Here is a 6,841-nt window from a genome sequence, read left to right as displayed (position 1 = left end):
AATTTAAACTTCGCTCGTAGACTCGGTTGGGACAGTGCAGTACTAGCTTGCCTGTACAGAGCTATGTGTCGGGGTTCTTATGCTGATCAGAGCGAGATTGATGGTTATCTTGTATTATTACAGATATGTGAATTAAAAATTTTTATTTTTAATATTCAATTATAGTTCACATTGGGTATATCATGTATGATTTTTTAAAAATTTGTAGATTTGGGTATGGGAGCGTATGCCGACTATCAGTCCATTACGATGATAGTTACTCAAGATGCCATCAGAGCAGTATGATCCTGATATTCCATTCAGACTAAACGGACTATTATGATATAGATATAAAAATATTACTTTTTTTACTTGAAACTTACTGTTTTAAATCTGATAAAATTTATTTAACATGAGTAGATTGTGAAATAGATGGAACGTTGCATTCAATGTTCATCACGTATCGATGAGAGTGGTACGGATTTATAGGTGCCAGTTGGATATATTAGTTGATATATATAGACAGATAAATTTAATTTTTTTACAAATATCATTTTACAGTATTCACAATCTATTAAAATTTTAGCTTACTAATTTTTTTTATTTTAACTCTATCAATTTTTGTGGGAGCCATATACAGATGAGATATTAGCTATATTACCGCAGATGTGTACAATTGGACATGACATATAGACTGCTAGGATATCACTTATTTATTTTGATGTGGTAGAGTGACATCTTTTCGATCGTGTCTTGCGGCAGTTTGGTCAGATTCAGGATATCCCAGAGCAGTTTGATACCAGCTATAGACTTCATCGTATTGATCGATGAGGGAGAGCTCGTATTGACTAGCGTATCAGATATGCAGAGTACATCGATATTTGGGATGTACGTTAAGATCACATTATTCATAGTGATCCCATTTTGAGAGGCCATTCATATACCGAGGACTACATGGCTTGATTTTTTAGCATTACAGTGCGAGTCATTGGATAGCCTCGGTATGCAATTTTCGGATACGAGGACGAGAGTTCTGCTGTGCATTTTTTGGTAAGACTACGAAAATTAGTTTATGTTGTTTGTATTATATTTTTGTTTTATATTTTACAGTATATTGACTGTTTTATTTTTATTACGTAGACTGATTCTATGTCGGATCTTGTGTTGGACGCTCGTCGTGCTTTATCTACGACTGATGAGAACAAATGGATTCGGATACTGTGGAGATAGAGAGAACAAGTTTTGAAACATTGATGGCGATTAGTGTTGACCCATATAGCTGTGCGCCTTGGTATAGAGCAGACGATGCACCAGATATAAGATATACGCCGTCACCATATGTTTCACATATGCCATCACCGCATATTCCGCAGATGTCATCACTAGATGCTGCACAGATGTCACCGCCTTTTGATCCACAGATGACAGTGCCTTCTTCTTCCTACATCCCCTAGATGACATCAGTTGGCCACATGAGTATGACACTTTCTTTTCAAGCCCATCACTTTCTTTTTAAGCCCATCCGTGTATCCAGATGAGAGGGTTGAGGGGGTCGCTCAGTTCGTAGATGATCCGACAGCATCAGTTATTCCTGAGCAGCATGACCAGCAGATCTCCACTGATATGGGGGAGGAGCCATCACAGTAGGAGCAGAAGCAGCCGTTGAGGACCTTCCTGAGAAGGTTCAAGCGACCACGAGCACCACGACGTCCTTGTGGGACTTAGTATTTTTTAGATTTGTACATAGTATTTTTGAAACTTTTATTATACTATTTTTTGTACACTTGACATTTTTATTCTATTTTATATTATTAATTATTAATTTTATTTTATATTATTTAATTTTAAGTGATCAGATATTATGCTTTGTGGATATGGATACACATACTCTCATGTGTCTCAGAACATTAGGAGAGAAAAAGTTATGCTAAAAGGACTATAGAAATTATAATGTAAATAATAATAATATGTTGGATAATTTAATTATATTTTTTAAAATATCTAAAAATAAGCTAAATCAGACAAGTCGGTGGGGAACCATCAAAGTTCAAGTTGATTTTTCGATATATGAGATGAATCGGACCGCACTGATATATCTCGATCTGGTACGGGCACGAACAGCTACGTACAATGCGGTATGGGCCGATATAGGATGATAAAGTTTCGATATAATTTTAAATTTAAAAATATAATTTTTATTTTTTTCTTATTTTTTCTTATTTTTTTTCCTTTTTATGGTATTTTTTAATGATATATTTTTTTGGGATATTTTTTTAAAAAAATTAATTTTAAAAGGGAATTGTAATTTGAAATGATAATTTTTATTTGAATTAAAATTAATTTTTTTTAAAAAAATTTAAAATTATAATTTTTATTTTTTCTCATTTTTTTATTTTCTTTTTTTATTTTTTTAAATTTTTAAGGTATTTTTTTTGTGATATTTTTTTAACAAAATTAATTTTAAAAGGGGATTGTAATTTGAAATGATGATTTTTATTTGAATTAAAATTAAAATTTTTATTTTCTTAAATTTTAGAATTATAATTTTTATTTTTTTTCAATTCAATTCTTTTCCCTTTTTTTCTTTTTTTTATGGTGTTGTTTATTTTTTTTACACCAATTTTTTCCTTTTTTCAGATATTTTTTAAAAAAATAATTTGAAATGGGGACAGTAATTTGAAATGATATTTTATATTTGAATTAAAGTTAAAATTTTTATTTTTTAAAAATTTTAATTTATAATTTTTATTTTTTTCGATTTTTTTCAATTTTTTTCATATTTTTATGGCATTTTTTATTTTTTTATTGTTTTGGAATTTAGATTAAAAATTTAATTTTTTTTTATAATTTAAAATTTTAATTTTAATTTTTTCTCATTTTTACCATTTTTTCTATTTTTATGATATTTTTTTAGTGTATTTTTTCTTTTGTTTGAAATATTTTTTAAAAAAATTAATTTGAAATGTGGAAAGTAATTTGAAATGATGTTTTTTATTTTGAATTAAAATTAAAAATTTTATTTTTTTTAAATTTAAAATTATAATTTTTATTTTTTTCTTATTTTTTTTTATTTTTTTTTTTTATGATTTTTTTTTAATTTTTTAAGATATATTTTTTTTGAGAAATTTTTTTTAAAAAAAATTAATTTGAAATGGAAAAAGTAATTTGAAATGATGTTTTTTATTTGAATTAAAATTAAAATTTTTATTTTTTTAAATTTAAAATTATAATTTTTATTTTTTTCTCATTTCTTTCTCATTTTTTCTTTTTTATGATATTTTTTCTTTTTTTAATTTTTCAAGATTTTTTGGGATATTTTTTTAAAAAATTAATTTTAAATGAAAAAATAATTTAAAATGATATTTTTTATTTGAATTAAAATTAAAATTTTTATTTTTTTAAATTCAAAATTATAATTTTTATTTTTTTTCTTTTTTTTATGATATTTTTTTAAAAAAATTAATTTGAAAAGGGATTGTAATTTGAAATAATGATTTTTATTTGAATTAAAATTAAAATTTTTATTTTTTAAAAATTAGAATTATAATTTTTATTTTTTTTCAATTTTTTTATGATATTTTTTTATTTTTTTACATCAATTTTTTTTAGATATTTTTTTTAAAAGATAATTTGAAACGGGGATACTAATTTGAAATGATGATTTTTATTTGAATCAAAATTATAATTTTTATTTTTTTAAAAATTTAAAATTATAATTTTTATAATTTTTATTTTTTAAAAAAATTAATAATTAAATTTATCATTTCAAATGATATTTTTGAAAACGTCATTTCAAATAATATTTTAAAAAATATTATTTGAAATAATAATTTTATTTTTTATTTTATTTTATTTTTTTATCATCTACATAGAAAAAAAAGGTGGAAAAGGATCGGTGTGGCCGTCATAAAACGTCATTCAATATACGGTTTGCATTATTTTGATAAATAAATTAAAATTTAAATTATTTTTATAAATAATTTTTTTTTAATTATTTAGGTAAAGCACTCGTCCGTATCGACCCTTCGTGAGCGTGAAAGTGGGATTCCGAAGTTCCGCGCTGGAGCCTTTCGGCCCGCTCTTCCCCGATTCCCCCGCCTCTCCATGTCTTGAAGCGTCCCAGCGGAGACCAACGCGAAGAAGATCTCGGCCTCCACATCAAGTCCAATGGCTTGTTTCCTCTTTCGCAAGAAGCTGTCCTCCTCCTCCTCCTATTCCTCCTTTCCTTTCCCCTCAGTCTCTCCGGTTTGTTCTCTCGCTGGTGCTTGTTGGATTGCAAACTGCTCTGTATGTATGATTGCTAGTGATTCTTTTTGGGATTTTTAGTGCTTCTTTCTGTTGATTTCCTTCTCTCGTTTGGGGTTTTGCCCTTAATGGTATTGGGCACTAAACTGAAACCTACGCTTTCTGTCTTGCTTTGACTGGGAAATGAGTATGGATGTGGAATTGGGGCTTCGGTTTTGTACTTGTGTTGAATTTCTAATGATACTGCTGGAATATTGTAAATCTATGTACCAGTGTTGCTGTTTATAGTACTTTACTGGGGTGAAGTGAACCATCGGTTAGGTTAATTAATCAGGCTTTGTAATGATGTTTGGGTTGCACGACGAACTGGCTTAGCCCGTCCGTTTTCTTCATGATTTTTTTGTTGTAGTAATTGTTGCTTCTAAAATTTTTTATATTTTATCATTTAATCCGTGCAATAATACGAGCAAGCTCTTGGTAGAGGAGAATTGCCGCATCCATTTGTCTTTATGCACGGGAATAGGTATGGAATCTGTGAGAATTTACCTTCTGTAATGAAAACTGAATCCACGGTTTGTTGGAAAGATCCTTCTTTTTGGGGGTTTGAGAACATAACATTTCCAGTGCATTCTCTAACATGATTGTCTAATTCTGCCACATGCTATCTTCATAAGCTAGTCCCAAATGATGCAATTAAAACATGAAATAGGTCTGCTACCTATTCTTTGGTTCACGACTGAAAATTAACAATTGAGGAACCTAAAAGTTTTAGAAGTTCAACTTTTGACGTCGTTGCAAATTGTGAGCCTTAATGGTAGATATTTGTAACATATTTACTGCTGGGGATTGTGAGGGAAACATGGTGTCACAAGAATCGGTCGATAAATTCAAACTGAGTAGTAGTTTCTCACCTTTGCAAGGTTGCAATCAGGGAAAATGCTTCTTACCCTTCTATGATTCGAAGCAATCTGATGGATACAAGTGTTTAAGGTGTTTGATGTCACATGTTGCTAATTTGCTGCATGTCATTCTGTATCCAATCGAAGAGACGTATTCCATACTTTGAAAATATCATAATATGACACCTTTTACTGTGAAAATGTGATGTTGGTAAGGATGTAAATTAGTTTTATTATTATCACATGAAGGACTAAGTATGATATAGTTTAGGACCAAAGTGATTGGGGTCAAATAATTTGATGCAACTTACCATTTCCACTATATTACTGTATTTAAATACCGTAGAATAGAGCTGTCTTGATTTTCTCATGGAATGAGATGCTCTACTTCTGAGGATGGTGGATATCTTGTCCCATGCCAGTCCATTTCCCAATGCGCCATGTCCTAACACTGAGGATGGTGGAATATCCCACCATCCCATCGAAGTTTAAAATCTTTACTAAAATATTGGTACCAATGGTGATGCTGATTTTTCACAAGGCCACACTTGGGACGGTGTTGCATGACTGCATCCATTGGCATGCTTTTTATATTTTTATAATTCATTTTTTTATCTTTTTTGTTTCTCAATTTTTTAACTTTTTGTTATCTTAAATGAATTTTTAGTTTTTTTGGGTTGATGGTCACCCTACAACATATTCAAATTTCAAGCCAAACAAAATATTTTTGGTATGAATTTTCCTATTTTTCTCTCTTTTTTTTTCCTTTACCAATTAATGGCCAAAAAAGAGGAGATTGTCACTTAGTGGATCTATGTGATGATTCCAGTATCAAGTAGGTTAAAAGTTGCAAGGAAGTACTGGATCACACCTCCTTCCTTTCCTTCTCTTTCTCTCTCTCTCACCCCCCTCCCCATCCAAAGCCTTAGGTTCTAGCACTCCCTCCATGATAGAAAAAAGAGAGAGCATTGGCCCCTGCATTCTCTCTCTCATTTTATTTTCGAACAAGCCAAGCTGATTGGATCAGGTTTAGTGTTTGCCAACATGGCCATGGTAGTGGCGACCTGGCTATGGTGCTTATTGTCTCAGCTAGTTTTGGTCAGGATGCATGGGACATCCCATTTCGGCCAGGATCATTGTCCTATGCCCCAACCTGCTACTGGTATTTTGTTAGAATAGTATAGTATCAATTATACCATTTTGTTTTGGTAGGAACTTAAACATTGTTTAGAGATATTGTTACAACTCATACATATCTCTTTGTTTTACTTTTAATTTAGAAAGGATTTCTTATAAGATGTAAATATATTGTGGTTTGATTGTTGAGATATAGAGCAATTTGGCTCCATTTATATTGGTAGTCCAAGATTCTAATACTGGTTGTATAACTTATCTTCATTAGCTTAATTTGTTGCTTCCATATATTTGGATGGCGGGGATAAGTTATGGACCCGTTATTTAAAATTGTGGACTACCATTACTAAAAGAGACCACTCTGTCTCTAATCAAAACGGTCAGATCAAAAGACATTTAAAATATTAAGGTCCCTGCTAAACAGAAAACAACCACAAACTGACCACTTGGACCTCATAATAATTCAGCAAAAATAATACCCTAAAGATGAAATTTTCTAGTCATCAATCTTTGTAGTTTGTGTTTCATCTGTCTTCATCTTCCTCAACCCTTTCCACTATATCTGATCAAGCTTTTTGCTTTAG

The sequence above is a fragment of the Elaeis guineensis genome, chromosome 10 (genome assembly GCF_000442705.2).
Source record: "Elaeis guineensis isolate ETL-2024a chromosome 10, EG11, whole genome shotgun sequence".
NCBI classification, from domain to species: Eukaryota; Viridiplantae; Streptophyta; class Magnoliopsida; order Arecales; family Arecaceae; genus Elaeis; species Elaeis guineensis.
The sequence above is the reverse complement of the archived record's forward strand: the minus strand, read 5'-3'. Positions refer to the sequence as shown.